The 15290-nt window shown below is 41.8% G+C and overlaps 1 protein-coding gene across 4 annotated transcripts in view; it reads right to left on the reverse strand.

Annotated features, from left to right (window-relative positions):
* The window catches only part of sptbn4b (spectrin, beta, non-erythrocytic 4b), a 154291-nt gene extending 139340 nt beyond the window's left edge, over positions 1 to 14951 (reverse strand). For 3 of the 4 annotated variants that reach the window (XM_079675508.1, XM_079675507.1, XM_079675506.1), the window contains exons 1-2: positions 14809 to 14950; positions 13969 to 14363 (exon numbers count right to left, since the gene is read on the reverse strand). The gene's annotated coding sequence lies outside the window, so the exon portion shown is untranslated. Of the gene's footprint in view, positions 1 to 13968; positions 14364 to 14808 lie in introns of all 4 variants that reach the window. The other variant, XM_079675509.1, reaches the window with a different exon arrangement.
* Between the last annotated feature and the right edge of the window lie 339 nt (positions 14952 to 15290).

The following is a 15290-nucleotide window of genomic DNA, read 5'->3' on the forward strand; positions in this document are numbered from 1 at the left end:
TCCCCTTAAAGTGCACCAGATTGATGCATTTAAGTCCAAAATTTAAAAATAAATCTTACCCGGGGAGCATGCCCCCAGACCCCCCTAGAGGATTTGAGGTCCACCCCCACTTAAAATCACATTGATAGGTTCCTAAATACATTTACCATTTTTTTTAGATAGTAACCCATGTCCATATGTTTATTTGTGGGTAGTAGATTTAAACTATAAGGCTATCACTATGGGCCCTGCCTGTACCTGTTTGCTCTGCCATCGCGTGAAGGGTCTGCTAACAAGCAACCAACAGAAAGGTTCATGTTAATGTTGTTGCAAGTCACCCCCCGCTACCACGACCCCCCCCAAGTATATTTCAGATCTGTGGGAAACACTGAAGATGTTAAACTTCAAACATCCATGACTTAAACACTTTATCCAGGATAAAATCCACATAGCTGCACCTGCAAGGTGAATACAGCTGGTAAAAGAAAAAGTGTTTGAATGCGTACATTAACAGGTTTATGATATCACTGCCCCGTCTAAGACACTTTCGAGTAAATCGCCAGAACGCCGACACCTCCTCATCTCCACCGCTCCCATGTTTTCTTTTGTGTTGCCATAAGTTAGTCTCTCTGCTTTTGTGCGCTGGGCTAATGCTAATGCTAATAATGCTAATGCGAGGATAATAAAATGGCGGCTTCACAAAACTTTTTGGGAGTTTTACGGGGCGTGGTTTGCATTCCGCCCAGCCAATCAGACATAGGAACCTTAGCGGGGAAGGGAAAAGGGGGTAAAAAAGGTTCTGATAAACTTATTTTAGTTCCGGCTCTTTTTGGTGTGAACGCGACATTTCAGAACTATATCGGAACTAAAGTGGGAAAAGTACTGCTGTGTGAACGCGGCTAATGGGACACATCGACGTCTGCACTCACAGTGCCTCGGACTGTACGTAATGTTACTTTGATCCGGTTACTTATGTTGTGGCAGATATTTAAGTAAGCTTTCTTAACGCTAATGTTTTAATAGTCAGATTGCTCTGAAGATGGGAGTTGATATTCTATTCATTTTTACGTTCACACAGTCAGTTGATTTTTGCCGGCCGTCTTTCCTGCAACGGCAGCTTTTCTGTATTTCCTTTCTCCTGTAATATGACTTGATCGCTTTAAACTCCGCACACTGAGCTCTGATTGGTCAGCAGGCAGTGCTTTCACTGAGTTGATCTCTTATCCTGGAACCTAACCTGCTCTGGACCAGGCTAGCCGTTCAGCATAAGTTACCATGGAGATCTAGCCCGCTAAGAAGTGAACCAGCGTCGTAGGACCGGAAACTGGGGATGGGAACGATTAATCCAATATTCGAAATTATTCAGGTATCGAATATGAGTTATGAATATTTTTATTGTAATTCTTTTTTCTTTTTTTTTTCTTTATTATTTTTGGGAGGGGTGCCTAAGTTGAATACTCTAAAATTATTTGAACATTTATTTATTTATTTTGAAAAATATATATTTTTTTTTTGTAAAAAGTTGTTTTACAAAAAGAAAATCCCACATTTTTTTTATAGGATATGTACATTTCGGTTAATCGGTTAACTGTATTTTTGGGGGTCGAATATTCGAATATACATTTGTTTTCAAATTCCCATCCCTACCGGAAACCCAGAGTTTTCCCTGAAGTTAGCTCGCTAAGCGAAAATCTGGCTTCGTAGTACAGGCCTCTGGTGAATGCTACACAATCACATTAGCAGTTTATTCCTCCCCCACCTTCTTTGTGTTACACACGTGATGGATGGAAAATACATGCAATGGTGTCCCCGGGTAAATAGCAGATGTGCCCACAAGACATTAAATGCCATTTGGTGCTGTTATCCAATGCGGCTTGGGGTATTGTTTGTGTGCATGTTGTGGGCTAATTTGGCATGTTTACATTGAATCAAACTTGACATACTTTATGATAATCTGCCAGATTTTGAAAGAGGGTTCAAAGTGAAAGTCAGGTGTCTCTCAGTTGTTTTTTGACATGTCATTTTTGCTTTACATCTCTTTCTGTGTCCCCCCTGTTCTGGACACTCCCTGCCGCTATATTGCAACAAAAGCTCGCTGTTGTCACTAACCCTCAACCACACACGAGTCCAGCAGAAACATCAAAACTTAGATAACATGGTCAACAGAATTCATGTAAAGGTGCAATTCTCACCTTGTTCATTTGAAAAGGCCAAACAAATGTGTTTACAATAATGTAATAAGAGGTTCAACTAACAATTATTTTCTTAATCAATTTGTTTAAAAAGTGTAAGAAATAGCAAAAAACGTCCATTAAATTGTCGAGGGGCCGGAGGTAAGAAATACAAATATGTTGTAATGCCCAACAAACATTTTAAAAACTAAAAATACACCTTAAAAACCGGGAGCAATGAATATGAACATTTTGCTGCCTCTAGAAATCTGCATTCGACTGATTGACTTTAACTTGTAAATGAGTATTTTATATTTAGCATATTAATAATGAAACAATCAAATGGCTTGCAGTGGAATATTGGGTACCAATAACCGAAAAGGGTGCACTGGTTGTGTATTTTTAAATATATTTTAGCTACATTTCTTCTTGAACATCACTGAATCATTGTCTGCTATAAAACTGCCTTGCAGCTGTCCTGGTGATATCTCATCATGTCTTGGTCCGTTTTGTCTCAGATGAGTGGCAGTGGATGGTGTGATCAGCGATGTTGCAAATGAGTTAGCCCCGGGTCTCACCTCTGTAAATCCCACTACATTTTACACCCATATCCCCCACGGTGGCAATATCCTTCACCAGCATTTCCCTTCAGAGATAGAATGTCAACAATAAGGCTGTTTGCACACAGTCATTGTAGACAGACTGATTCTAAGCAAAAATTCTAGCAAAGGTTCAAATCGACATTACATTGCAGTAATGCTGTCTCAGCTGTCACCAGACTGTATTATAACTGTATAATTTTCTTTTCTTTTTTTTTTTAAATACTTTTTTTTAAATGTTGTATTCAATGTTCAAAAACAAAAATGACCATGTTCAAGTCTTAAAGTCATCCTGAGGCCTTGGTTTTGGTTTCAAATTACAGAACATCATGTATGTGTTGCTTCTTTGGGGCTTGTTTTCATAGACCTGGTTGCTTATTTCTCTCAAATCTGACAACAGAGTGGGCAGGGCGCAGTGTCTAATTGTAGCAGTAAGCTAACGAGTACTGAAAGCTTTATTTTGTTTTTGATCCAATGCTGCACAACTGAACTGATCCAATGCTGCTGTGAAAGAAAGAAGCTATATCCATGTTGGATAGAATATCCAATTTAAATAAAAAAATAACCTTAAGGGACAACTTGAATGCTTTTTTTTCTCTTAATGCATTGCATAAAGATCGGATCGGGATAAATCGGTATCGGCAAATTGTCAAAATCAAATGATCGGAAGCAAAAAAGGTGATCGGGACCACACACACACACACACACACACACACACACACACACACACACACACACACACACACACACACACACACACACACACACACACACACACACACACACACACACACACACACACACACACACACACACACACACACACACACACACACACACACACACACACACACACACACACACACACACACACACACACACACACACACACACACACACACACACACACACACACACACACACACACACACACACACACACACACACACACACACACACACACACACACACACACACACACACACACACACACACACACACACACACACACACACACACACACACACACACACACACACACACACACACACACACACACACACACACACACACACACACACACACACACACACACACACACACACACACACACACACACACACACACACACACACACACACACACACACACACACACACACACTCCTGGCTATCCATGTTCTGCTCTATAAGTACCATGAGCAGTGAGATGCTTCATGGTCAGCCTCCAGAGACTGAATACAGCCTGAGGGAGATCTCAGATGGAGGAGACAAAGACAAAGGAAAAGGTGACAGCACATTGAGCTCACAATGATTTCATCAGCATTCAGAGAGTTATGAATGTAAAACCGCAACAGCAGTCACAATATGCTGAGACAAGGGGTGGGAATTGATAGATTTGTATCGTTCTTTATCAGATCCCTATAGATTTGTAATGAATAGTTCATTGGAAAATTTATATTTGTATTCTATTTTATTTTTAAGAAATGTTGTCAATTTCTGAAACTTGGGATAAATAAAGTATCTATCCATCCATCTATCTAATAAATATATATATATATATATATATATATATATATATATATATATATATTGTCAGTGAAAAATTAGGGTGTGTCTCCTTAGGTAAATTAGCTCCACACTTTTGAGCACTTTCTCTGGCCCTAAACAAACTGAAACATGACACAGCTGCGTGGGATATTAGTCTTTGGTAATGCGCAACTTCGGGAAAGCATGAATAATATGAATCAATAGTAATGGTGGCAAGCGATTTCAAGGAATCAGACCACTCGAAACCAGATCTTAGAGGGAACTGGTTCTCGATTCTCATCCTTATTTGAGGATATTGTGAAAGTACCTTAAAGGTGTATTCTAGTACTTATATTACTCTAACCTTATACACTGTAGGCAAACAATAACCTCCATAAAAGGTACAAACAAGAGTGGACGGTCACAGTTCTTCTGTCCTACAGTGTCAGTGTCCTAAAGTGCTGAGTAATGCTGCTGCTCTTACAGCAGCCAGCACGGGAGGTTGATCAGTAATAAACAGCTAAAACCAAAAAGATGCACCAAAAGGCAAGTGCTAGAATTTGTTAGCCTTTTACTCTACTGAGTCCCTTTGTACTGGACATAACAATACAAATGCTTCTCTTCAGATCCTTTGATATGAATATTGATTCTTAAAAATTATGACACAGCAGTGCAGAATCTTGTTTCATGCTCCATATTTATATATGCTGACATCAATTCACTTTAGTTTATCGTTATTATGGAATCTCTATGATAATCTTTATAACACTAAACCTACAGTGTAAAAGAATGGTAAACTATAGCACATAGACAACCTCAGTATACATATTGTTTCTGGATCTGTGTGTGCTTTCCCAGGCTGGAAAGAGATCTAGATCTGGACCCGAGAAACTTTTCAAATCAGACTCCACGGGGTAACGGAGTCTCCTGTTCCAACACTGAAGGATCAAACGTTCACACTGCAGCACACTCTCTGATCTCCACATGGAGCTGGAAGATTAACATTACATGCTTATTGTAGTTCTAAGCGCACTGCCTTGCGGCCTGAAGCACCATCCTTGATAGAGCATATGTGTGGGCTGGACCTGTATTTTACAGGAAAGGAGTGAGCAGAGGGTAGAGTTGTCGATTCTTGTTCTGTTTTCTTTGACTATCTGCCTCACCCTCTCAGAGTTTGAGTTGCGCGCACAATGGTGTAGCTGTATTAAAGTCCGAGTGGAAACAGTCCTGGGTAAATCTGATTTTGTCAGAAATCGGGAGAAATGCGGGAGAAATATGACCCCGGGAGGAAACCGGGAGAGGGCAATGAAATCGGGAGCCTCACGCGAAAATTGGGAGGGTTGACAAGCACACCCCAACATGTTCACTACAGGGGTTGGAACCATGGATGTATAATAAGAACTGGATTCAGCGTGGGAGGCGGGGTCTCGTTCTTTCCTATGAGAGCTGCTCATTAGCGCATGAGGTCAAAATGGCCCAACTTTTGAGAGAGCGAAACGTCACAGATTACCCATCATGCCTGGCTGTCAGAGCAGAAGAACCTGTATGTGCGCTCACAGAGCATGCGCCCCTTACGCCCCGCCCCCGGAGCTCCCATTCTCGGCTCAGTAGAATGAATGGAGACAGAAAATAAATGTTACAACTCTAAGGACCTAATGATTCAAATAAGGGCTATAAAATAGTTCATACTGGGTAGTTTATTTAGTTTAAAACAAATTATCCGCTGATTTAACTACGTCTCTTTCACAATGTTAGTCAATGGGGAAAAGTCTTTCTGGGCCCAGTGACGTCATGGACTGATACGGAAATTGTAGTACTGCCGTTTGGACACAACGAATATCTTCATCAGTCAGGCGCACTTCCTGGGGGCTTAGTTGGAACGGGACACCTACTTGTTTTTGTATTACTTCCTGTATTTATTATTTCCTGATTATATTTAGTTTAGGCCTCCAAGTCTGCTTTTATTATTTAAAAACATGTCTCGCCTGAACAGGGACTTGAACTCTGGACCCTCAGATTAAAAGTCTGATGCTATACCGACTGAGCTATCCAGGCTCTGATTAGAGCCATCACATGACAAATCATTATGTGTAGAATTACACAGCATGTTTTTTTTATCAACCAACAGTCCAAAACCCTAAGATCTTCAATGACACAAACATAAAACAGGAAAAAAGCAACAAATCATTTGATGCAAGGACCAGATGATGTTCTTCATTTTTATTAAACATATGATAAATGACTAAACTATGATAAACTACAAATTGATTATCAAAATTATTGCTGATACATTTTCCTTTGGTTGTTCAATTCAATCAATGATCTGGTAGTGTCACCACTTTCATATATATATGTGTGTGTGTGTGTGTGTGTGTGTGTGTGTGTGTGTGTGTGTGTGTGTGTGTGTGTGTATGTGTGTGTGTGTGTGTGTGTGTGTAGAGCTGTCAGTCATTATGCTTCCTCCTCTAAACCACTCAGTGTTATTATTGCCTCTCTCCCCAGCTATGCTGTTGCCATTGTTACCCACCCCCCCCATCTCCTTTTATTATCATTCACACTTTTTCATTTGTCCTGTCCCTCTGGTCCCACTCGTCCCTGTGTCCTGTCGGCAGTCCTACGCGCCGGCCTTCACTACTTGTCTTTGGGCTATTAGCATTTGGCTTGCTGCCTCCATACTACCAACTAGCAGTGACAATACTCTAATCTCTGAAGAACACGAGATGCCAAACTTCAGGCGCCCTTGAAACGAGCACTTAACCCTCAAATGCTGCAGTGAGGCTGTACAGTCAACACCCGTGTGTTCAGTGGCCAAAGAGTGTGGGTCCTGAGCAGCTAGCGCCTGTTCCTTTACAAAAGTGTGCCTATGTAGCAGGATGGTGCTGAAAATAAAATACTTTTGCCTTATTGGTATTATTTTGTAAGTATTTAAAGAAGTTGCATAGATTTAGTCTGTATTTCCAAAAACTGGCTTTTCTAAAATCATAAACCCATCTCAGGCTTTAGAAACTTCTGCCATTTGAGTAATCAGTGAAATATGACTTGATCCAATATTATACATTTGAGTCGTTGTATTTTCTGATGTTGTAATAAACTGTGAAGAGTAAACCACATCAAACTAGAAAGCAGGCCCAGATCAACTCTTTAGGAACACCTCCTCTGGAACTTTCATGTATTTTCCAGTTCTGCTTACTTGGCCAGTTCCTGCCTCCTAAAAAGGCCTTACTCCAGAGGTTGTATGTAATTGGTGGAAGGATGTAGCATGGGCTCAGTCATTTCTGAGCGAATCCTAATCACAGCGGGTGATACAAAACTTCATTTTCAATTTATTTAAAACTACAAGTTAGGGCATGGCCTTGTCAGACCAGCACTGTTGTTTTTGGTCAAATGTGTTAAGGTTTACATCAGACAATTGGTTTTCCAGCAGCAGAAGGTTATGCGGATTACATTACAGAAACAGATGTTCATCCAAACAATGACACCCAGTTCAATGGTGTGACTCATTAAAAGTGTTTTTGGTGGTGGACAAAAATAGAGATATGGCTCAGAGGAATTTGGATTGACACAGATAAAAGTATTGTTTATTTTAATGTCTGTTTTGAGATTGGTTGGCAATATTTGTATGTATTGATGTTGTCACTACAGAATGTCGTTTGAGTAGTCAGTGGTCTTTGTTGTTTTTCCCTTATAATATAACTGGACTAACAATCCAAGAATACCATTATATAGGTTGCCAACATCTGACTGTCCATCTATATTGCTTTAGAGGGCAGATTATCAGTCAGACAGAGGGAGAAAGTGAGTGAGAGATGCGTCAAAAAGCGCATTTGCGTACCAACGTACTTGTGAAGCTTTTCCAGAAGGCGGTTAGATCACCGGACGACAGAGTCGGTTTCCGTGTGCACAGACAGGGCTGCTGTTAACGTCGGTCTGTACAGCAGCACTGCGCTAAACCAGCTGATCACAACGTTCACACGCTCTGTGGTCACGAAGCCTCTGGGCTTCATACTCCACTAGCACCTCCCCCCCGTTGACATTGGCAATAGAGGGCTTCATGGGAACTTTGAGGGGAGCCATAAGTTGGAGTAACAAGCACTGACTCCAGGTACTCATCTGAGTACCTCACTGAGAAAGTTGTGTGCACCCCTGATTATAAAGAGAGATATAGACTAAAGAGTAAGATAAGAGTCTAGGGAGGTTATAAGAGAGAGAGATGTTACAGAGAAACAGAAAAGATGACATTGAAGAGGAGGGGATGCAATAGAGAGAATGAGGGTAAAAGATGGATATTGAAGGAGTAAGATGGGGGGGGGGCATATCACCGGAAAGATGTAGAAAGAGAGAAGAGGCAAGAGAGAGACAGCTGTCACTGTTAATCAGTCAGTGGCAGCAGCTCTGTGTCTCTGTTCCTCTGAGGCTTAATGGGGAGCAGACCCTCAGTGTACGTCCCCTTTTCACACTCACACACACACACACACACACACACACACACACACACACACACACACACACACACACACACACACACACACACACACACACACACACACACACCAAACTGCCTGGGGGGCATTTACGATGACCTCTGCTCTGAAGCTGATAAGTCATCTGCATATGAACAATTGTGAGGCGCATGCTCGGCTTCCCAAATGTCTATTGATTTATCTAATGATCAGCTGTCAATTAAATGAACTTCTGACAATCATAACATTCAGGATCCTGACACCAGGGACTTTGATTCCTTACAGAAATCAAATAAACGTATAGTTACTTGTTGACCAAAAAAAAAAGAGAACTGGATACAGCGTTGGAAGCGGGGGCCCCCGTTCATTCCTTTGAAATGTGCTCAGTGGCAACTCTGACTGGAGGTTCAAAAAGTACCCGATTATCTGGGGACTTGGGACCATTGAGCATGCACACTTGCGTTTCGTAGATCCCCGCTTCCAAATATGTAGTCATCCAGTCACAGCTCAGTCAAATGAATGGTGAGGTAAAATAATTGGCTTTGGCGCTTTTGACAACTTTTAGGACCTAGTGCTTTAGGTGATTCACCTAAAAAAACTGATTTATAGACAATGTTAAACTATGTTAGTCAATGGGAAAAAGTATTTTTGGCTTCAATTACATCACGGACTGATAGAAAAGTTGGGAGTACCACCGTTTGGCCACTATGAAAATTGCTTCAAGAAGTTCCAGTTTGCCACCTTGGCACTGAGCCCCTGATCAAGACAAGGCAATAGCAGCTGCCCACTGCTCCTAATACGAAGAGGAAGAGTTAAATGCAGAGAGTAAATTTCACTGCGTGTACGTTGTACATGTGCAGATGAAAAAGGAAATAGCTTGAATCCTACATTTTCCTTTCCATTAATTTTTGTGTAGATCTATGTATATTGTCGAACATAGTACAATTTGGGCTGACCTGCTCAATATATCTATGTAGAGACAATGTTGTCATTTTACCATACTGTATATCAAAATAATCTATATACCAACCAGTTTGACTAAAACCATTTCCTGTATATACTTAATATATGGCATATGAACAATTCTTAGACAAAGGATTGTAAATCCTTAGAAGCCTCGGCTGCACATAAAATGTGTTGAATTTTAGATATGAAATTCAGTTTCTTTACTAAAACAGTACTTACAGAAAATAACTTAACAAGAGTAAGGGTATTACTCGCACTGATGTGAAAAAAGCACTTAGCATGATGGAGTAAACTGTTGTTCAGAGTTTGAGTGTGCTACTATGTTCCTCTTCTTACTATTTATCTCACTCACTCTTCTTTGTTATATTTAAGCAGTGGTGAAGTGTGTTGCTACTGTACAATTTCTTTCTGATCTGTAAGCAAAAAAATATTTAGACAAAGATTAGAAAACAATAAGTATATTTAATGACTTTGGGCTACTTATAGGAAATGCCCTGCATGGCTGCCATTACAATGCCAACTGAAAAACATATTGAACTTTTATAGAAAACATTTAGATATTTGAATTTTCAACTTACATTTTTACTTTTTTATCCAAACCTAAACTTGGGATTTATCCTAAGCTTCATCCAGAATGATCTCACTTTGCAAAAATATCTTAAGTGATTGAAACTATCTCTCTCTCTCTCTCTCTCTCTCTCTCCCTCTCAGTGGATGCTTATTCGTGACGTCATACTACGCACTTTACACACTGCACTGAGTCACTTCCACTCACTTCACCTCAGCAAAGTGAAACATCATCTGTGAGCAGCCAGCAGCCGCGCCCAGTTCTGAGTCGGCAAGACCTCAAGTCTGAATCAAAACAGTCACCTTGTGGTCTAATAGACAGCAGAGCAGCAGCACAGAGCTTCAGTGTCCCAAAGAGGCTGTCCATCATCCACACAGGCCAGCGAGCAAAGAGTGTCAAAAATAACTCTATGCTGTAACAGAGCTGGCCATTATTTTATGTGATGAATACCAATTAACATTTTGTTAGGGAACCGTAGAAGCCACATGCATTCAAATATAATGCGTTAGTAATATAAGGGTTATTTATAACCCTGCTGAGGACTAGGGGTCAATGCGAACAAATTAAGGATTTACTTAGTACTATATAAATATAAGTGATACTAGCCAAGAGGATATGGTATAAAGTGAAATAAATTCACTTTATGGTAAACAGCTGAGCACAACAGACACACTCCAACCCCCTTTGGGTGTATGTCAGAAGATGAATAGTGCTATCACAGGAGTTTGACTTCCGTAGTACAATAAGATAAAAAAAAATGAATTAATATGTACTACAAAGTGTGAACCCCAAGAAGAATAGTAGCAATATACCAGGAGGATAGTTAGCTGGTTGCCGTTATCTATAATGACATTTGTGAAATACATTACAATCAGTGGCGGCCGGCCCATAGGGGCGCTAGGGGCGCCGCCCCCCCCCCCCTTCCCACATGTTTGATTGTCATTAAAAATTAAAAATAAATTAAAAAATATTTTTAAAAAACATTTTTTATTTTATTTTTATTTTTAAAGAACAAGGTAAATATTATATAGTTGGTATCAGTAAAATATATAATCTACAATAAAATCTTGTTTAAAATTGTTTTACGATGTCTAAAGTTACTGATAAGTCACATGTTTCCTGCCTGGCCACAGCGTGTATCATTACCCTCTCTCGTCCGGGCGGTAAGAAAGGAGCCCTCAGCCAGAGCAGCTGCAGCCAACAAGCTGACTGTTGCTATATGTAAACTATGCCGCCGAAACATAATTTCAGCCAATCAGCGTCGTCAGATCTGATGCTCAAAGGGCGCCCTGTCAGCGCCCTGGCCTGTGTGTCTGTGAGTTGTTTGGACTCGTATCCAAGGTGACGCTAAAGTAGTTGTCGAGGATGGCTGCGCCTGCAGGTGGAGACTCCGGTGCTAGTGGATCGCCGGAGCTGTAGATTAACATTTACATGCTTATTGTAGTTGTAACGGCAATGCCTGTAGCACCATGGAGCATATGTGTGGGCTGGACCCAGCGTTTCCGCCAGGGGGGTGTTTTGCCGTAATGTGACGCCCTTATTCAGCTCGGGACGCCCTGAACTCGAGCCGAGGGCGTCCAAAAAAAATTATAATTCGAGAGAAGATCGAGAGTTTTTATCGCTTGAAATGACGAAAAGGAAAAAGGACAAGGACATCCCTCTGTTGGAGGGGCAAAGGAGTCTGGTGGGATTCTTTTCGGAGCATTGAGGATCGTTTCCCCGACATGACAACACGGAACGTGCACGATTTGGACGCGATGAGCGGTGCTAGTGGAGCACGCGCGTGAGCTGCGAGCGCCAGAGCCTCGCAGCGGCGAAACTGAGGCTCCGTGGTAAACTGTGGTAATATGAAGAGCCGTTTGGGAGCCGAAACAGCTGGCGCTTTAAGAGAGCCGAGCCAAATGATCCGGCTCACTAACATAAAAAACCAGTATCTATAAAGGACGGCTCAAACCCCCCCCCCCCCCCCCCCCCCCCCCCTCAGCCCTGGTCTGGCGGAAACACTGGCTGGACCTGTATTTTACAGGAAAGGAGTGAGCAGAGGGTGGAGTTGTCGATTCTTGTTCAGTTTTCATCTTCCTCACCCTCTCAGACTTTGAGTTGCGCGCGCTGCTAAAGAGACGCGCTACCATGGAAACCAAACAATGGTGTAGCTGTATTAAAGTACGACTGGAAACAGTCGTGAGTAAATCTGATTTTGTCAGAAATCGGGAGAAATGCGGGAGTCTCCCGCAAGAATCAGGAGGGTTGGCAAGTATGACACACACACACACACACACACACACACACACACACACACACACACACACACACACACACACACACACACACACACACACTATTTAGTCTCCTGATTATAAATGGGAATTAAATCATTTGAGTCTTCCCAAAGCGCACCAGTGTTCTGCAGTTTGTGTGGGCCTACTGTACTGCTGAACAGGAAGATTCATAGCTAACCACACTGAAGATTATGGAGTCATAATTTTAGGGGTCATTTCTCCAAAACTTCTTCCGGGGAAGGATCCCCCCGGACCGCCCTAGTATGGTTGTCAACATTTCCATAGCCCCACCAAAAATATTTTCCACCAGCCGCCACTGATTACAATTATACCTATAGCCTTTGTCTTTAGTGATTTGCCTGTCATACTGCTTTATTAACAATTGACCCCTCTCTCACACACACACACACACACACACACACACACACACACACACACACACACACACACACACACACACACACACACACACACACACACACACACACACACACACACACACACACACACACACACACACACACACACACACACACACACACACACACACCTTGCACCAACAAACCACAGCTAACTAACCACAGCTGCCTGTGTTAGCTCCCTCCAGTAGCTGTGGAAATTAATCACAAACAGCGAGCATGTTAAACAGCCATTGGTCTCAGGGCATAACTGAGGTTGTAGTCACTTTTCACTGCAGATGTGATCAAACAATACATTAAGACTTGGCAGGCTACATCGCATTCTGCTTCCTCTGTTGCTAAGGCAAGCTATGCTGCTGTTGGCCTTGTCTAACTAAAGCACAAGAATAAATGAATGAATACACCCTGCATGGAACAGCAACATTCAGGAATAATTGATGCCACAAGGGGCAGGAATGCCAAAGTAATGTCAGGTCACACAGTGAACCAGAGACACATATAACTTCCTGCAGGAGCATGTAGCCTATATTCTGCAGAGATGCTTCTCCTGGGAAGATCATATGCCCTTTGCAATAGGGTAAAGTTGACCAAAATGCCACAAAACGCTATATCAGCATGTATCCTTAAAGGTGTCGGTTTAAAAGAACCCTAAAGTGATCTGGTATAACATACAACAACATTATACATCCCATTCACTAGGCCGCTATTCTGCTTCTTAACCAAGTAATCATTCAAATTCAGAGAACTAGCTCTGGCCGGCATCATTAACACTTTCCCAGGCATGCATCATGTAACACATGTGGTTGAAAAAAGACACGAAACAGCGCGTCCCCCCGCCGGATCACTGCGGTACCCTGCACCCAAATGCAGGACGGCGTCCCTGCAAAAAAAGGAAAAAAACACCATGCACCTCGACTCCTTGCTCTCACAATGGGGATGACAAATTAAAACGACACAACCATGGAGAAAGGAATCATCTGTCGTCCTATCGGCCTCACCTTCAGCTTTAGTGTCCGTTTTTCGGTTGGTTTTGTCCTCCTCTTATACCAAGACGTCGTTGGGCTGAATCGATGAGGAGAGCGGTTTGTCAATGGAGGTAACTGACGCTCCGCTCTTATTCCTGTAGGGTCTTCCCTCGATTAGTCCTTATAACAGGAAGAAGCAGTTTGTCGGGCTAATTTCAGAAGCACCCCGGGAGTCTCTACCGTGCAAATGCAATGCTTTGATGAATAGAAGGGGCGCTGTGTGCCCGCAGCGGTGACCGCCGGCCGGGAGATGCTGTCGGTGCTGAGGATGCGAGCCGGTGGAAGCTGATGCTGGTCCATCGAGGTCCCCGTTTCCACCTGACACAACCTCTCCTTCCTCCTCCTCCTCTTCTTCTCCGCTGGTGATGCTGGAGAGAAATATCAGCATTAGTGCGGCTAGCCAGGAGGGGGGGAGAGAGAAACAAAAAGGGGGGTCGGGAGTTGGGGGGTGCGATACTATCCAATTTTAGCAACAAGCCACAAGAGGCAGAGTTTTATATCGTAGGCTAATTTAACACTAGCAGACACAGTTTAGTGGCGAAAATAAACAAATTGTTAAATACATTTTAAAGCCTTGCGTTAATTAACCAAACCGTAAATATGTTTACCCCTAACATGCTTAACAGCTTAAAGGTAGGCTAGCTAAGTTTCACATTTGATACTACGTTGCTAGCCTAAACATTAGCTTACCACTGAGGTTTAAGAAGCTATTATTTCGTTATCACAACATTTAACATACCGAGGCATTGTCATTGTTATGTGAAACTGTTACCGGCTAACAAACGATACCTCTTTACATAGTCAACTTATTACCTTTTTGTTTTAGTCGTTAAAGTTTTAAATCCAGTGTTTCCCGGTGTTTAAGCTTCTGCTCCTCTTAAGAAGAAGTAGGCGGGGTACAGCTATCCAATAAAAAACAGTATCCTCTATCACGCTATATCATCATAAATTACTAATAATTACACTTTTTTGTTTTTAAGCATTGTCCCTCTTGAACAGTTAGTTGCATAAAACAAGCTAGTATTATATACAAATGGAGAGACCACATGTTTCTTAATTCTCAATCTCTACCTGTATGGCAGCCCTTTCATTCCAGTGTCTGTTGAATTGCAACACAGAAAAATGTTGTCAGTAGTTCATAGAATACAACAACAAAAAACATACCTATAAATAGTACAACCAGAGAAACTGATAATTTTGCAGTAGTCTCTTAATTTTTTCCAGAGCTGTACTTTCACAAGTGCATATGGTGTGTTAGGTGTGTGTATTTTAAAAATACTAAGGTCATGAGACAC

Source organism: Notothenia rossii, assembly GCF_949606895.1.
Source record: "Notothenia rossii genome assembly, chromosome: 4".
NCBI classification, from domain to species: Eukaryota; Metazoa; Chordata; class Actinopteri; order Perciformes; family Nototheniidae; genus Notothenia; species Notothenia rossii.